The following is a 16,667-nucleotide window of genomic DNA, read 5'->3' as shown; positions in this document are numbered from 1 at the left end:
CGGCTCCGCGTGGATCTCGCGGCTGGAAGGAAACGCGCTGGACAGAGACAGCATGAAATACACGGGGGGGATTAGACTGTCAGGGCAGGACGCAGGGCATAAACCATTCCCTGTCGCTCTCCAGCTCGGGGGCAGGGGCAGAGCAGAGGGGAACTGCAACTCCAATTATGAAATATAAATTCATGCACTACACGGGGGCCAGCCCGCGAGCAGATATTAACCGCTAACATTCCCCTTACGTGATAAACACCACGGGGACCTGGGAAAGCAGGGTGGGGATTAAGGGCATCTTTCTGCCTGGGGGCTGATTTATGGCCCGAGATTATGCAGTGAGTGAGGAAGGGAAAATGGGCATTTCGGGGTTTCTCGGCAAAAGTTAAATGCAGGGAACTGGCTGCTCACGCTGGAAGCTGAAGACTAAGACGGCCAAGAGCTGCAGGGAGCGGAGCGCCGCGTGGCTGCGAGGCTCTGGACAGAAGCTTCTGGAAGCCTTGGCTTCCGCATCTTCCAAGTGGAGAGCGGGAGGTCGGTGGCTGACACAGGCGCCCGAGCTCCCATCTCTGCGGGAGTCGGGTCACAGTCCCTTGTCCGGGGCTCTAAGCTCATCGTCTGCCTGTGAGCATGGACCCCGGGAAGTTCTTTCTAGCCTGGATGGTGCAGGGAAACCTGGGGAGCATCGTTAATGCTCAGCCTCGCCCTCTGAGATGGCGAGCCGGCCTGCGTGGGGCCTGGATGTTAGTATTCACGCAAAACAGAAAGTGAAAGTAGGACATGCCCATGGCGAAAGGCCTCGCTACCTGTGAGGGGGGCATCATTGATCGTATAATGGACACCCACTCCCTGCTTCTTCCTGGCGAAGCATCCTGAGGTTGTCTCGGGTGCCACGCGTGGCCGTGGGCCCTGGCTCCTGGCTCCTGGCTTTCTGGCATCGTTGGCTGCAGGGCGAGAGGAGCATGCCAGGTGAACCAACTTCAGCCACGAAGACTCAGAGGAAACCAGCAGAGAGGGTTCTGGGAAAGTGTTTGTTTTCGTGGTCAAAGAGGCCCTGGTTGGTTTGGCTCAGTGGATAGAGCATCAGCTGGTAGACCGAAGGGTCCTGGGTTTGATTCGGGTCAAGGGCACATGCCCGGGTTATGGGCTCGATCCCAAGTGTGAGGTGTGCAGGAGGCAGCTGCTCAATGATTCTCTCTCACCACTGATGTTTCTCTCCCTCTCACTCTCCCTTCCTCTCTCCTTGAGTCTTGAACATGGGCATGTTGACTGAAGCGGGAGCATCCATTTAGCCACTCATTCAGCAAATGTTCATTGAGCACGTGCCCTATACCAGGTCAACTTGCAAAGCGCTGGGATGCCGCTGTGAGCAAAACACAGTCCTGCCCTCACGGAGCTGGCCTCCTGGAGCGGAAGCCGGACAAGGCGCACGGGCAAAAGGCAGAGACGTGGGCCCAGGTCACCACCGTGGAGGGAAAAACAAAGCAGGGACGGGGGGACCGGGAAGATCATTGCACAAGAAGCAGCCTGTTGTCAGGGAGCCCAGAAACCACGACTTCTGGACTTTCTGTTAAGTCAGACAAATGAACTGGTTTTGTTTCCGTCTCTGTTAATTGGGTTTCCTATTACTCACAGATGAATACATCCCCGAGACAGTGTGGTGGGGTGCAAAGAGACGAATAAGCCGCCTGATTATTTCAGCCCCACTCTCCGGGGCCCGGGGCTCCTCACACTGTCTTGGCTGCCTTCCAGAAATTTCCTATGTTAATACAAGCCATAAAAGTATAAGCTATATATACACGCTCTCTCTCTTTGCGCGTGCACACACACGCACATGCACATACACATACACACACATGCACACACACGGACACACATGCACACACGCACGCACACACAGACATGCAAACACACCCGCAATTAAGACAGTATAGCATGGTGGCGGGGAGTCTGAAGGGAGGCAGCCTATATAGGATGGTAGATAGGTTACCTATATAGTGGCTCCACCACCTACTGGCCATGTTATCTTGAACAAGTGTCTCAGCCCCTGTGTTTCCATCGGTAAAATGGGGGTAATGAGCCTTCTGGGCAGGTCTTGTCTGATGTACATTATAAAGCACACAGAGCTGTCCCTGGTCCGCTGAAACCTGCACGAATGTTTGCTGGTTTGTATACAATGAGTATCACTCTATTCGCTTCACAATGGACTTGTACATCTTTCCGACACGCACACAGACACCCCTCCTTTCTGACGCCTGCGTATTCCTCAGCACGGAGGTCGCCAGTGTGTTTTTTCTCTTGTTAATGTCCATGGGACATTTGGATGAGCCCTGTTGATAGAGGACCGTGCTCTAAGACAGCAGTCGCCAACCGGTGTCACATCTTTCTGACACGCACACAGACGCCCCTCCTTTCTGACGCCTGCGTAGTATTCCTCAGCACGGGGGTCGCCAGTGTGATTTTTCTCTTGTTAATGTCCATGGGACATTTGGAAGAGTCCTCTTGATAGAGGACCGGGCTCTAAGACAGCGGTCGCCAACCGGTGTCCCGTGGACCAGTGGTGGCCCGTGCGGTCCGAAAGGTTGGCGGCCGCTGCTCTGAGAGGGGTGCCCACGCGGAAGCTGGCGAATGGCAAACAGAAGGATCTGCTGGGATTCGCCTTCTTGTCTTCTCTGTCAGACCTCCCTTCACCCACCTCCCGGCTCCCACTCTCCCCCAAGGCTGCACACCGCCCCCCTTTCGTCACTTGCAGGCCAGGCTCGCCCACCGTGGAAGCACAATTCACTCCCACACCTAAGAACGGGGTCTCTGCAGACTTTTCTCCCAGGCGGCTGCGTCTCTCATTTTGGAATGGACTGAACAATAAATAAATAAAATGGGCACAAACCCAGAAGTCCTCCTTGTATAGAGCAGTGGTTCTCAACCTGTGGGTCGCCAACCTCTGGGTCGCGACCCCTTTGGCGGTCGAACGGCCCTTTCACAGGGGTCGCCTAAGACCACCGGAAAACACATATATAATTATGTATTGTTTTTGTGATTAATCCCTATGCTTTCATGATGTTCAATTTGTCACAATGAAAATACATCCTGGTCCCAGGAAGAAAGGGCTGTTTAACCAACAGCTAGCCCAATGGAGAGTACAGACAAGAAATAAATGAGATAAACATGATGAAACATGTGGTGCACAACGAGGGAGGAGGAGCTCAGAGGGCAGTGGGGGGCGTTGATTGTAGCTAATCGTGCCCTATAGCCGTGTGCAGAAGACGGAGACGTAATCTGCCGGTGAGAGGCACGTTGGGTTTCTAATCAGAGAAAGAAACGAGGCGTCCCAGGTGAGAGAAGTAGTAGCACACCGCCCCCCTTTCGTCACTTGCAGGCCAGGCTTGCCCACTGTGGAAGCACAATTCACTCCCACACTTAAGAATGGGGTCTCTGCAGACTTTTCTCCCAGGTGGCTGCATCTCTCATTTTGGAATGGACTGAACAATAAGTAAATAAAATGGGCAGACACCCAGAAGTCCTCCTTGTATAGAGCAGCGGTTCTCAACCTGTGGGTCGCCAACCTCTGGGTCGCGACCCCTTTGGTGGTCGAACGGCCCTTTCACAGGGGTCGCCTAAGACCATCGGAAAACACATATATAATTACGTATTGTTTTTGTGGTGAATCACTATGCTTTCATTATGTTCAATTTGTCACAATGAAAATACATCCTGCATATCAGATGTTTACATGACGATTCATCACAGTAGCAACATGACAGCGATGAAGTAGCAACGAAAATAATTTGATGGTTGGGTCACAACATGAGGGACTGGATTTAAAGGGCCAGAAGGTTGAGAACCACTGGTCTAGAGTGACACGGTAGCTGATCTGGTAGCATCAGTCCCAGAGAGAAAGGGCTGTTTAACCAACAGCTAGCCCAATGGAGAGTACAGACAAGAAATAAATGAGATAAACATGATGAAACATGTGGTGCACAACGAGGGAGGAGGAGCTCAGAGGGCAGTGGGGGGCGTTGATTGTAGCTAATCGTGCCCTATAGCCGTGTGCAGAAGACGGAGACGTAATCTGCCGGTGAGAGGCACGTTGGGTTTCTAATCAGAGAAAGAAACGAGGCGTCCCGGTGAGAGAAGAAATAGCACAGGCAGAGAAAGCCATGACAGGAGAGATTTGGGGGTCACGATATCAGGACAGATGGGAACTAATGGACAGGTCAGGACCAGAGAAGGTGACTGGGGCAGACGGAGAAGGGTGTCGGGTCCCACTGAGTCTCTGATGAGCAGCCCTGGGCTCTAGCGAGGTCATGCATACCCATCCTGAGGCGATACAACATCTTCTAGGACGCCAACCCTTGCACACGCTCTCAGCTTCTTCCCTGCCCCACCACCCGGGGGCGCCATTCTGTGGGGGGTTCCGGAAGAAACTAGGCGAAGGTGCTGAGTTTGGGGGAGAATTACAGGAAGAAGGCCACGGGCGATGGGAAGGCTGAAGGTGATGTGTCTCTCTCTGGAGGGCGAGTGGGTTGACACACACAGGAGTAAAGATGTTGCTGATTGCTGCAACTGATGGGCCCTGTCTCAGTCAAATGGAACAAAAAGGCGAGTTAAACACCCACCTAGTGGAGTCACACTTAGAGATCCCAGCAAGAGCCATAGGGACTTTCTCTCCAGGAGGCTACCTCCCATCAAGGGATCTTGGCTTCCAGTAGCTATGTCCCTTTTGATAAGTATCATATTCCCGAGAGATAGAGAGTATCTGATTGGTCTCCGGGCCCTAAGAAATTTGGACTTCATAATTTACGAAGGCAACAGGAGCCAACAAATCCATTCAGCACACATGAAATATTTCAAGCGAGGCACAAGGGACCTGGAGCAGGTCTTGGGGGAAGATGGATTTACATCTGGCAATAAAATCCCAACTCCAGTAACCTTTGCACTCAGGTCTGGATTTTGTCTGGATCTTAGAGCTTTTATAAGTGTTTAAGAGCATGAACTCTGTAAGGGTTGAAATTTCTCTCGCCTTCTCCCCCTCAGGGATTAGGCTGCCAGAACGAATTTGGGGGTGGGGGGTGCTCTCTACCTTTTATTCTCCCTGTCCCAGGATGTTTTATCTCTGCCTACGGGTGGACTTGGCCCCATGACTTCTTAGGTGATGAACCTGACCTTGCTGAGCCCCAGCGTCCTCACCCGTGAAACTGGGGCGTCCTCTAGGACGCCAACCCTTGCACACGCTCTCAGCTTCTTCCCTGCCCCACCACCCGGGGGCGCCATTCTGTGGGGGGTTCCGGAAGAAACTAGGCGAAGGTGCTGAGTTTGGGGGAGAATTACAGGAAGAAGGCCACGGGCGATGGGAAGGCTGAAGGTGATGTGTCTCTCTCTGGAGGGCGAGTGGGTTGACACACACAGGAGTAAAGATGTTGCTGATTGCTGCAACTGATGGGCCCTGTCTCAGTCAAATGGAACAAAAAGGCGAGTTAAACACCCACCTAGTGGAGTCACACTTAGAGATCCCAGCAAGAGCCATAGGGACTTTCTCTCCAGGAGGCTACCTCCCATCAAGGGATCTTGGCTTCCAGTAGCTATGTCCCTTTTGATAAGTATCATATTCCCGAGAGATAGAGAGTATCTGATTGGTCCATTTTGGGCCCAGTATCTCTGTGGCTGGACCAATCAGCTGTGGCGACAGAAGGGTGGGAGCGATGGCCCAAACTTGGGCATTGAGCGTGAGCATAACTGTTGTGAGACAAGTAGCATGTAAGGGTTGAAATTTCTCTCGCCTTCTCCCCCCTAGGGATTAGGCTGCCAGAACGAATTTGGGGTGGGGGGTGGGGGATGCTCTCTACCTTTTATTCTCCCTGTCCCAGGATGTTTTATCTCTGCCTACGGGTGGACTTGGCCCCATGACTTCTTAGGTGATGAACCTGACCTTGCTGAGCCCCAGCGTCCTCACCCGTGAAACGGGTGTCCTACAAACCTCCTAGGACTTCGGCGAATGCAAACCCCAGAACATATTTTGAAGCACTTAGTAAAGTAACAAACGAGCAGATGCAATTATTGTGTGACCTTGCCGTAGCTTAGCTTTGGAGGTAGCAAACTGTTGCTTTGGGTCTCTGCATTTGCCTCTCTGAGCCTCAGTTTCCTTACCTGTAGAATGGGGACAATATTGCCCATCTCATGACGTTATCGTGAGGGTTAAATGCTAAGTCAGGCAAGTGGCCTTGTAAGGGTCTGAGCACCAGGTCATGGCATAACATGTGATAATTCTCTCCTCCTCCCATGGACGTGTTCAGGAGTCACATCTAACATTCAGGGTGGGTGCAGGTCTATATACATGCCTCCTTTCCTTCCTGGGCATGCGGGAGACAACACATTCAAGCCTCCTTGGAGTTAGGGCCGTGTTACCCGTTGGGCCACAGAATTATGAGTCATGCGAGTGACTTCCAGGCTGAAGCAATCGGAAGTCTCCGGATCAGCTGCCCATCATTGTCTTTCCTTGCGTCTGGTCTGCCAGATGGAGCCACGGGATCCCCGAGAACGGGGGGCCTTAAGATTCTCAGGTTTGTAGCAAACTTTGTAAACGTTGGGCCACTGAGATTTGGGAAATGCCTGTTCTTGCCGCATTTCTAACCTGTCCTGACTAATGTACTACACTCTGCTGCTTACTGCCTATGTGTCTTGGGCAAGGGACCTAACTCCTCTGAGTCTAACTTTGTGTATTGGCAACATAGGATTAAAATGGCATGAACCCGTGACGTTGTTCGATGAAATGGTGCATGTGAAAAGCTCAGCTTAGAGTTCTGCACGTGGACTGTGCGTGATACATGACGACGGTGGTGATGGTACCGGTGGTGTGGTCTGATGGCGAAGTGAAGTGAGGAGGATGATGCGGGTGACCCGCAAGCTGGCTGTCGTAACTGTTCAAACCCTTCTATTTAAGTCAGTGGTTCTCAACCTTCCTCACCCCGCGCCCCTTTAATACAGTTCCTCATGTGGTGACCCCCAACCATAAAATTATTCTCGTGGCTACTTCATCACTGTAATGTTGCTACTGGTATGAATCATCAGGTAAATGTCGGACATGCAGGATGTCTTTTCATTGTGACAAATTGAACATAATGAAAGCATAGTGATTCATCACAAAAACAATATGTGATTATATATGTGTTTTCCGATGGTCTTAGGCGACCCCTGTGAAAGGGTTGTTCGACCCCCAAAGGGGTCGCCATCCACAGGTTGAGAACCACTGATTTAAGTAGAAGAACCCACATAGTCTCGAACTCTGGACAGTGTTGGAGGGAGCCTTCTCCGGCACATGTTGGTACATGGTGTATTGTATCACCTGATATCAATTAAGTGCCAACATCTGTGGTTATCTAGGATATAGATATATATATATATACTGAGTGGCCAGATTATTATGACCTCATGGTGCTATTACAGCAATACCAGCGCCAGGCCCACTTGCCCACACTGAGCGTTAGGTAGGGAATTGTGGTGGGACAGAGCTGACGGCAAACTCTCTGATTTCCCGTCTCTCTGCTATATGCATGCCTGCACACGTATGCTTCTGGCTAGATGGCGCTTCCCCGCGTTTTAAGTAAACATTCCATAATTTACATAATTGAAGTGAGTTTTCACGGTGCTTGAAAATATAAACTCAGGGCTGTGATGTCAATGACGACAATTTGTGCCCCACAGGAAACGCAGCTTGGGTTTCCAGGCGGGCGATCTGGATTCAAGTGGGGCTTCTGAGCCTCTTGTGAGCAGCGTGGTTTCAGCCGCGCCACTGATCTCATTCTGCGAAGGCGGCGCTCACCCAGGCAGGGAGGATCGGATGGGGTGACATCAGACAGGCTAGAGCAGCGGTTCTCAACCTGTGGGTCGCGACCCCTTTGGCGGTCGAACGACCCTTTCACAGGGGTCGCCTATGACCATCCTGCATATCAGATATTTACATGACGATTCATCACAGTAGCAACATGACAGTGATGAAGTAGCCACGAAAATAATGTTATGGTTGGGTCACAACATGAGCAACTGTATTATTTAAAGGGCCAGAAGGTTGGGAACCACTGGGTTAGAGAAATGTAGCACCAAGTCCCGTTTTTTTGTTTTGTCTAAAATGGAAGGGAATCAGCAAACCTTTGAGGGCCTGCTCCGATGGCGCCGCCTTCCCATGTTGTGCCCGTGAAAGCTGCCGCTGATTGAACTGCGGCCTCATATTGCTGTTCAACTCAGCACGCCTACTGGCCAGAGCATCCCCCGCCCCCCACATGGCATACGTGCCATCCCTGAGTTAGGCGCCAGGCGGGGCCGCTGGGGAAGGACGAGCAGAGGTGAACGCGCCCCCAGGTTTGCCTTCAGAAAGTCTGAAGTCACGCAGGACAGACGGACACAATGGGCGCCAACACACGACCAGGTCTTGTCTTGGGAGACGTCCTCACGGCGGGTGGGAAACGGACTCCCCCGAGGGTCAGCACCGGACGTTTCTTTCAGCCGAGACGTGAAGGTCAAGATGATGTGGGAGGTCGGTGCAGGTGCAGCGGAGAGCATCCCTGGGAGGAGGGAGGGAACGGTCGAGTTTAAGACGTGAAACGTGCACAGTTGGTGCGAACGTCGGTCCGTCTGGCTTAAATCCTGGATGAACAAGATACGCCGGACGTGTTGGCAGGAGGTGTAGAGTATTTTCCTCGGCGGCTGTGACTACTGAGAGGGCCGTTAGTGATTCCAACGACCAGGCACACATTAGCAGCTGCTAGAAAGATGCGCTTACAGGATATACCCACGGGCCACGAAGTGACCGGCTCCGGCCTACCTTCTTGTTCTGTCTCCTTCCTCCCCTCCACTCCCTCCATGACCTCGCCGGCAAATGGAATTGACTGAGCAGCTCCTCACTTCCTAATCATCACGGTGTCCAGCGAACGAACGGCCCTTTCGTTAAAAGGACTTACTCTCTGAAGTGTGCAGTTTTAGCGCATCTATTTCTTGACCTTTTTCAGGGGGAACCCCTGTGTGCACCCCAGTGACTTAAAAGATTTCTTCCCAGATAACACTGGGTTTTCTACAAGAAGGGTCTGCTTTAAAAAGAAAATCACTGGATCTCATAGCTTCTGATTATTACATTTATTGTATTACATTGCAACAGGCGATTCCCATGAAAATGGCCTGGCACATAGTAGGCACTTTAAAAAAACACACGAGTGAATGAATGAATAGTCCGACATTTAGCATCTATTTTATCTTCTATCTTGGGACCTCATGGTCCAATTTCACCATTGTTCTCTCTTGGAGCTGCTTGAGGGCAGGGACCGATGGTCAAAACCGTGTCTGGCACACAGTAGGAGCGCAGAAAACCTTTATCACGATGAGGCAGAGCACCAGGGCCCCTGGAACTCACGTCGTCTCTTGAAGACTGTGAGTAGGTTAAAGAAGCTGCCGGGAAAAGGTGCCGCAACAGCTCATGATTCTTAGCTGAGAATAGCTGAGTGCTTAGAACAGGGCTGTCTGACACCCGGCAAGGCCGAGAGCGGCCAGCGGAGTGGGGAAGCGCTGGGTGCTGCCGCAGGAAGGCAGGCCACGGCTGGGAGGGCCTGAGGTCCAGTCGCGGCGGGGTGGAGGCGGGGGGAGGGTTGGAGCAGGGGCCTGGAGCTCATTTTAACATCAGCTTTGCTCCCGGCTGCTTCTCTTGGAGGGCACCTCGCTGTGAAGGAGGCCCGGGATTCAGACCCGTGCAGCAGCCAAAATCTTTTTTTTATTAAAATGCTCTGTGCTCCAGGGTAGCGGGGAGTTCAGCTGATCTGCCTCTGCGAGACTGTTTGCCCAGAGCACACTATTAAATACTTTGTCTCCTTTAAAATAAAACTAAGAGCTGGGCTTTCTCTCTCTCTCTCTCTCTGCTCCTGCCCTACCTTGCCGACTGCGGAAACCCTGCCAGGAGCAGGGACCACGTGCCCTCCTGGGAAGAGCCCGGATGGACCCCGATGAGGTCTTTCTGATGTGGGGACCCCAGCGGTGGGCAGAGCCGGAGGAATGCAGCCACTTTGATCTGGAACTTGTCGTTTGCAGAGCGCGGTGTCACCCACCAGGACAGAGCGAGTGCTGCAGGGTCGACAGGCTGTTACAAGTGCCACCCCCTCCTTGGCAGCTGCGTCCCTCACGGATGAGAGATTGTATCCAGATGATTTATTTATAAAGAAAATAGTGCCTATCATGGCATCGTTATGCTCCCCATGATTCAGCTCTCCTGTCTGTCTTTCCCACGGTGTTCAAGCCCATTACTGTTGGGGAGATAAGATATATACATGTGCTTATCGCTTGGCATTTCAGGATTTTTAAAACGAAGAAGAGAAACACACACACACACACACACACTCACACACACACTCACACACACTCACACACACACTCACACACACACACACACTCACACACACACTCACACACGCACACTCACACTCACACACACACACACACTAAAAACCCACCCGGGCAGCAAGTCCTTTCATGTGATTGCTTTTCACGGGCCCCGCTCACAGGTCTGTGTTTCTCTGCGCGTGTACAGGCGTCTCGTAACACCCACAACGCCGGTGTCCTGGGCGGGCTCGAGCTATAACTATGGCCTCCGTCAGGGGCTCGATGTGTATTATTTTTCTCCCGTGAACTCAGGGACTTGCACACGATGCTCCACTTGCAAACAATACACCGTGGGCGAGATCAGGCCTCCGAATTCAAGACGAAACCAGGAGGCGCGTCGTGGCTAAGTCTATATGAACGCGGGGACTCAGGGCGACACGCGCGTGAGCGGCCAGCGACTTCGCTGCCTGCCCGGATTTGAAGACCCGAGACCCTGCTCTTCTCCGTGTAAGTCTCTCTCGCCCGGCTTGCCATAAGAGCCTTGGGACGTTATCCTGAACAGCCAGAGGCACGGGATTATGTGTTCGTACACGTCTTATTTTTAGGCACCGGCAGCGAAGTATACCAAAGGCAAATTTATGTTTAGAGCTATCAATAAAACATAACGGAGCGTCTGCTAAATTAGTAATCATAAAAAAAAAACCCTCTACCCAGTCCTCGCTCACAGGCGCACTCTCTCTCTCTTTTAATATTACAAAGCAACTTTTAAAGTATCTGCCTTTGGTGGGAGGGCGGTCTCTTAAGACAACATAGACTTAAATATCTCGGAGGCACCTCGAGGCCTTCATGTTGGCTTGGGGTGTCAAGGGAGAGCTACACTAAAATCTAATAATGGTTTTAAGCTCAATGCCTTCAAGTACCACCAAGGGTCTTTGCAGTCAGATGTCCCTCCCGGAGGCATCTGCTAACAGCACGACGGGAGGTAGTTTGTCAGCACTTGTTATTAACTCAAATGAATAGATGGTTTCGCCCGGGCCTCTAACAGCTCCATCTCCATCTCACAGACACCAAGGAATGACACATGAAACCATTTAGCCAAGAGGGAAATTCACCCTCATACCGCTGCGATGCTGGGTTTTCGGACGGGAGCGTAAACAGTCAGGCAGAAAGGAAGACGGCCCGGCCAGCGTGGCTCAGTGGTTGAGCATTGTCCTATGAACTAGGAGGTCCTGGTGCCGTTCCCGGTCAGGGCACACGCCCAGATGGCAGGCTCAATTCCCAGTAGGGAGCGTGCAGAAGGCAGCCGGTCAATGATTCCCTCTCTCTCATCATTGATGTTTCTTTCTCCCCCTCTCCCTTCCACTCTGAAATCATCTATACTAATAAAAGGGTAATATGCTAATTAGACCGGGTTGACGGGCCATCTTCCGGACGTCCTACTTCCTTCTGGACATAGTGGTGGGGGCCGAGGCAGAGGGAGTTAGGGGCAATCAGGCCGGCAGGCAGGTGAGCAGTTAGAAGCCAGCAATCCCAGATTGTAGTCGGACATCCCCCCAAAAGTTCCCAATTGGAGAGGGTGCAGGTTGGGCTGAGGGAAACCCTCCCCCATGCACAAATTTCATGCACCAGGCCACTAGTTTTTTATAAAAGAAAGGAAGACGCCCCCGTGAGGTAGCCATGGGTCAGGACCCGCCCAGAGAAAGTTCTTTCCTTCTGATGGTTTCACACTCGGAGGGAGCGCTTTGCTGGGCATGGGGGCAACAGAGCCACCTGGTACCCCCAGAAGGCAGCACACAGATGGGTGTCCGGCTGTGGGTTCTCTTTTGGTGCCTACATAATTTGCAAGAGGCTCAAGAACCAGAAAACACAGGCAATCAACTCCCTGGGCTGGTAGGATGAAGAAGGCTGGAAGGCCTCCGAGATAAGGTGACCGAGTGGTTTTCATTTCCTTTTAAGCTCACAACTCTTTCTTCCCACAAAATAGTAGCCAGCATCTGATTATACAAGAGATAAGAGCAGAATGGTCTGGTGAAGGCGGGGATGGGGGGCTCAGAATCCCACCCACGGAGCCCCAGCCCCGCCTCCTCCATCAGCGCCTGTGGAGCGCCCAAGGGCTCAGCAGAACATAATTATAAAACCGCCGCTTATTAACTTCACTTGGCCCCCATCGCAGAGGAAGCAGCCAAGACTCAGAGAGGGCAAGTGACTCCCCCAGAGTCACACAGCTTACCACGGGCATGGAAATAACAGGGATGATGAGCATGTGGGGAGGCACGTTCTGCCTGCCGCCTATGGTTATGCACAGCCTCTCATTGAGTTGGCCCCATCGCCTCAGGAAGCAGTACCAGGAGGAAGTGGATGCCCGGAGAGATAGAGTCGCAACACAATTAGTAAATGACTAGAGGCCCGGTGCACGAAATCAGTGCAAGAGTAGGCCTTCCCTCCCCCAGCTGCCGGCACCAGCTTCCCTCTGGCACCCAGGTCCCGGGCTTCCCTCGCAGCCTGGGCTTTGTCTGGAAGGTCGTCCTGAAGGATGTCCGGTCTAATTAGCCTATTACAATTTTATTATTATAGATGGCAGAGCTGAGATCTGATTCAGGCATCCACCACGATGAACCCGGTTTTTATTTTATTTTTTAAAGAGACCAGCTTCTTCATTGTAAAACTCTTCTCATGGCCTGTGAGGTCTAGGAGGACTGGAGCCACAGCTCTGTTATCCACACATCACCCCCCTACCCCAGGACTGAGCATCGTACTGGGCAAAGAGTAGGCAGCCACTATACAGTGGTTGAATGAATGAATGAATGAATGAGTGGCAAGAGGAACTCCAAGAGCCCGTGCAGCTCCCACATCCTTTGAAACCTGCCTGATGCTCTTGGCCTAATGAGGGGTCCCAGAAGCATTTCCTGGGTGAAGGGCAAACCCCTTTGTCCTCCTCTGAACTAGCATTTGCCTCACTGGCTGTCCCCCACTAACGAGGGGACAGAGCCCAAGGGGACCAGGTCTCTGGGCTAATTATTGTGCGGCTGCTCTGACCACACGATTCAAAAATAGTCAGGCGATGGTTGGTGTTTTACATCTTGCCACTGTTGCCCTTGTCAACTTCCCAGGGCACGCTGCCATGGCCCAATGGGCGAGCCCTTTCAAGGTCAGCTTGACGGCAAACACAAACTTAATTGAGCTGGAATAATAATTTTTTTTCCCTCCCTTCGCTTGATGTGCAGGTGACAATACTTAAAATATCGACATGCCTTAATACTTTTAAATTCAGTTGTTTGCTGATCAGCGGAGGCTACTTAAATTGACCAATCTCTCCTGCCCAGCTGGAGATCAAGGGATCAGTACTTAATTTCATTCCCTGAATAAAGAATTTTTTTTTTATATCCACATGGAAATATCAGAACATGAAAGGTTAAATCAATATGGAGTTTTACATTGCTTAAAGGGCATTTGCATCAAAGCGGCCCTGAATGCAATTCACTTGTTTAATGAATTTTTTATGCTTATTTAATGAATTTCACAAAGGTTTGGTGTTTTTCATAAAATGGATAAGGGCTTCCAGTTTTATGAAATAATAAAAATGGAACTGAAGTTATGAAATGAGCAATCTCATTAGTTAGGCATGATATATTCATATGAAAATGTACATGTCGCCGCGTTATTGCCTGGGCGCCATTCTGCGAACAGTGGCTTGTTATAATAGCATGGCAAATATTCCTCTAGTTAAGATATCAAGAAGTGACAGAAGGAAATTGCATTTTCTCCCCATTTCTAATAATGACATAATTAATGCTCATTTAAAATAATTACCTGGGCATTGTTTCCCAAGAGTGCCAAGGCCTAACTCAACGGTAAATACATCCCGGGATGCTTTTTTTTTTTGAGCCTCAGTAACTCAAATGACGTCTCTTGCTTTTTAATTTGTTGTGGGTTGATGTAAGAGTAATCCCTTGCCTTTCCATTTTAATGTCATGGTGTACAAACAAAATAGACCCGACTAAACTTGACCAAGTTACCCACATACCAAAAAAATAAGAATCCGTGTTCTGATGTCGAGATTGATAGATCGATGATAGAGAGAAACATGGACTCGTTCTCCCTTCCTTGGCTTTTTCGGGGGGTGTACATTTCTCAAAATCTTGGGCTCTTCTTTGGGTGTCCAGAGTTCGGCGAGCTGGTCAGGGACTAGAGACGCATCTTTGATGTGCAGAGGTCGGCAAGTGTCCTGGTGAACCCTTCAGGCTCTGAAACACAGCTCTAGGCCTGACAACTGTTCGACCCCGGGCAAGTTACTTAACCGCTCTGAACCTCAGCTGTAACATGAGGGTCATCCTTGGTAGGTAGGACCGTGGGCCAGACGGAGTAAGTGCCTGCGGGAGAAGGGCTGAGCACAGTGTCTGGCGTTGGGGAGACACCCCCTCAGGTCAGCTGTCCCCACAGAGGCTGTGGGTGAGGAGCGGCGCCTGGAATGGGCTGCGGGCTCTGCCGTGGAGCCTGAGCAGAAGCCATGAATCAGTGTGATGCCCGGGCCTCGCCAGGGAAACTTGAAACGGCCTCTTCCCTCTTTCTTTCCCGATTCAAGAGGACAGGCAGCTGCACGGCTCCTCCGGCCGGCGACGCTGATTGTCATCTCAGCACCATAAATAATACAGTGCGACCGAATCCATTCCGCTCCCCTGGCTTCTCAGAGGGGATCCACGCAGCTGGGCTCGGCTGTGAGTATGCCCGGGGCACCGCCTGGGTGCGGGGCACCGGCAGAAGGCCCTACAAGGGGAAGCAGAGCTCCCTGTTCTTGGGAGATTGTAATGTTGATGAGGCAACGAGAAACAGCCAGGCTGCCGTTTGACTAGCCATCACAGTCCTTCTATCTGTCTGGTACTTCGTCATTTTTTTAAAAAAATTTTTTATTACAAAGGGTATTACATATGTGTCCATACTTCGTCATTTTTAAAGACCTATCCGGGATCACATACGTAGTTGGACCGGCGGATCCCTCAGGACTCCTTCGACAGCAGGTGAAATGATGCCATTGGACACACAGAGGCACTTACTGGGACGTTGTGGTTAGCACATTGGGCCCTACGGTTAGAACTGCGTCTCGGCACCAGCTGGGCACAGTTCCAGGGGCACGGCCTCCTGCAAGCACTTACCCTCTCTGGCTGTCGGTTTCCTCATCTTCCGAATGGAGATGAGGAAAAGAGCCACCGAGTTTGCTGGCCGATCAGACACAGCGCCCCGTCTTTCCTCCCCTCCTCCCAAATGACTGCGCCCAATGTGCCCATATTCCAGGTGGAGAGGAGAGGACGTCATGGGTGATGCTACCCCCTAGTGGTGGAGTTAGGTAATTCAAACCTTCACAGCAAAGATAAAAGTACCATTGTCTTTGGGTAGTATTGGCGATTGGTAAATTTTTAGTTTGGTTGATGATAGAGGTGGAGTTATTTCTTCTACTTTCCAGATTCACTGACACACACACACACACACACACACACACACACACACTTTATAATGCTGTCATTTTACACTCTTGAAAAAAGTAGTTATTACTGAATACCCAGAAATTATGACTTTCTACTCAATTCCAATATATATAGTCTACTGTGTTTATAATTATAAAATACTAAATGATAAAATTATAAAATAATATTTTCCCATATGAAACCGCACTCATATCACCTTTTAATACAGACAGTAAAAAGACTCAGTTACTTCCCCTTCTCCCAAATTTTACTCTAATATGAGGGTGAATCTTAGTAGGTTTTGTTAGTAACAATAAACCTAATAAAAAATGTCTTCAAACTCAGGTCTTCACCCCAAGTTCAGAGCTCCTGCCTCTCCCCTCCAGGTTGGCATGTTCCCCCTGAAGTCTCCAGTGTGCTGGGTCAGGGTGCCCACGGAACCCGCCTGGGGACTTAGACTTACACAAGCCCACAGCTCTGGCCAGGGAGGGGGCTCTCACCCCTGGGTGAGGGGTGAGCCCTGGCAACCTGAGTAATGAAAACCCTCCCCTTGTCATTCCGATCGGTCCCCTTGAGAGAAACCATGACTCTGAAGCAATAGATACAAAACCCTGAAGGAACGTGGCAGGATTCTGAACAGAAATGATGAGGGATAAAGGTAACCTTTCCGTAATCCTGCTAGGTTTAAACTCTGCCTTCACCTGCGTCTCTTTACTCATCACAGCAGCCCCTCAGGGTCCATGGTAACCTCATTTTATGTCGCCTGGGGAGACGCTTAGATTCACAGGCAAACTCACCTGTCCGCCCCGCGTCTCCACCTTATACACCGGGTGTCTGTGCTCAGGCCATACCTTGGAGCCACCC

The sequence above is a fragment of the Myotis davidii genome, unplaced genomic scaffold (genome assembly GCF_000327345.1).
Source record: "Myotis davidii unplaced genomic scaffold, ASM32734v1 scaffold328, whole genome shotgun sequence".
Classification (NCBI taxonomy): domain Eukaryota; kingdom Metazoa; phylum Chordata; class Mammalia; order Chiroptera; family Vespertilionidae; genus Myotis; species Myotis davidii.
Note: the sequence above shows the minus strand (reverse complement) of the source record.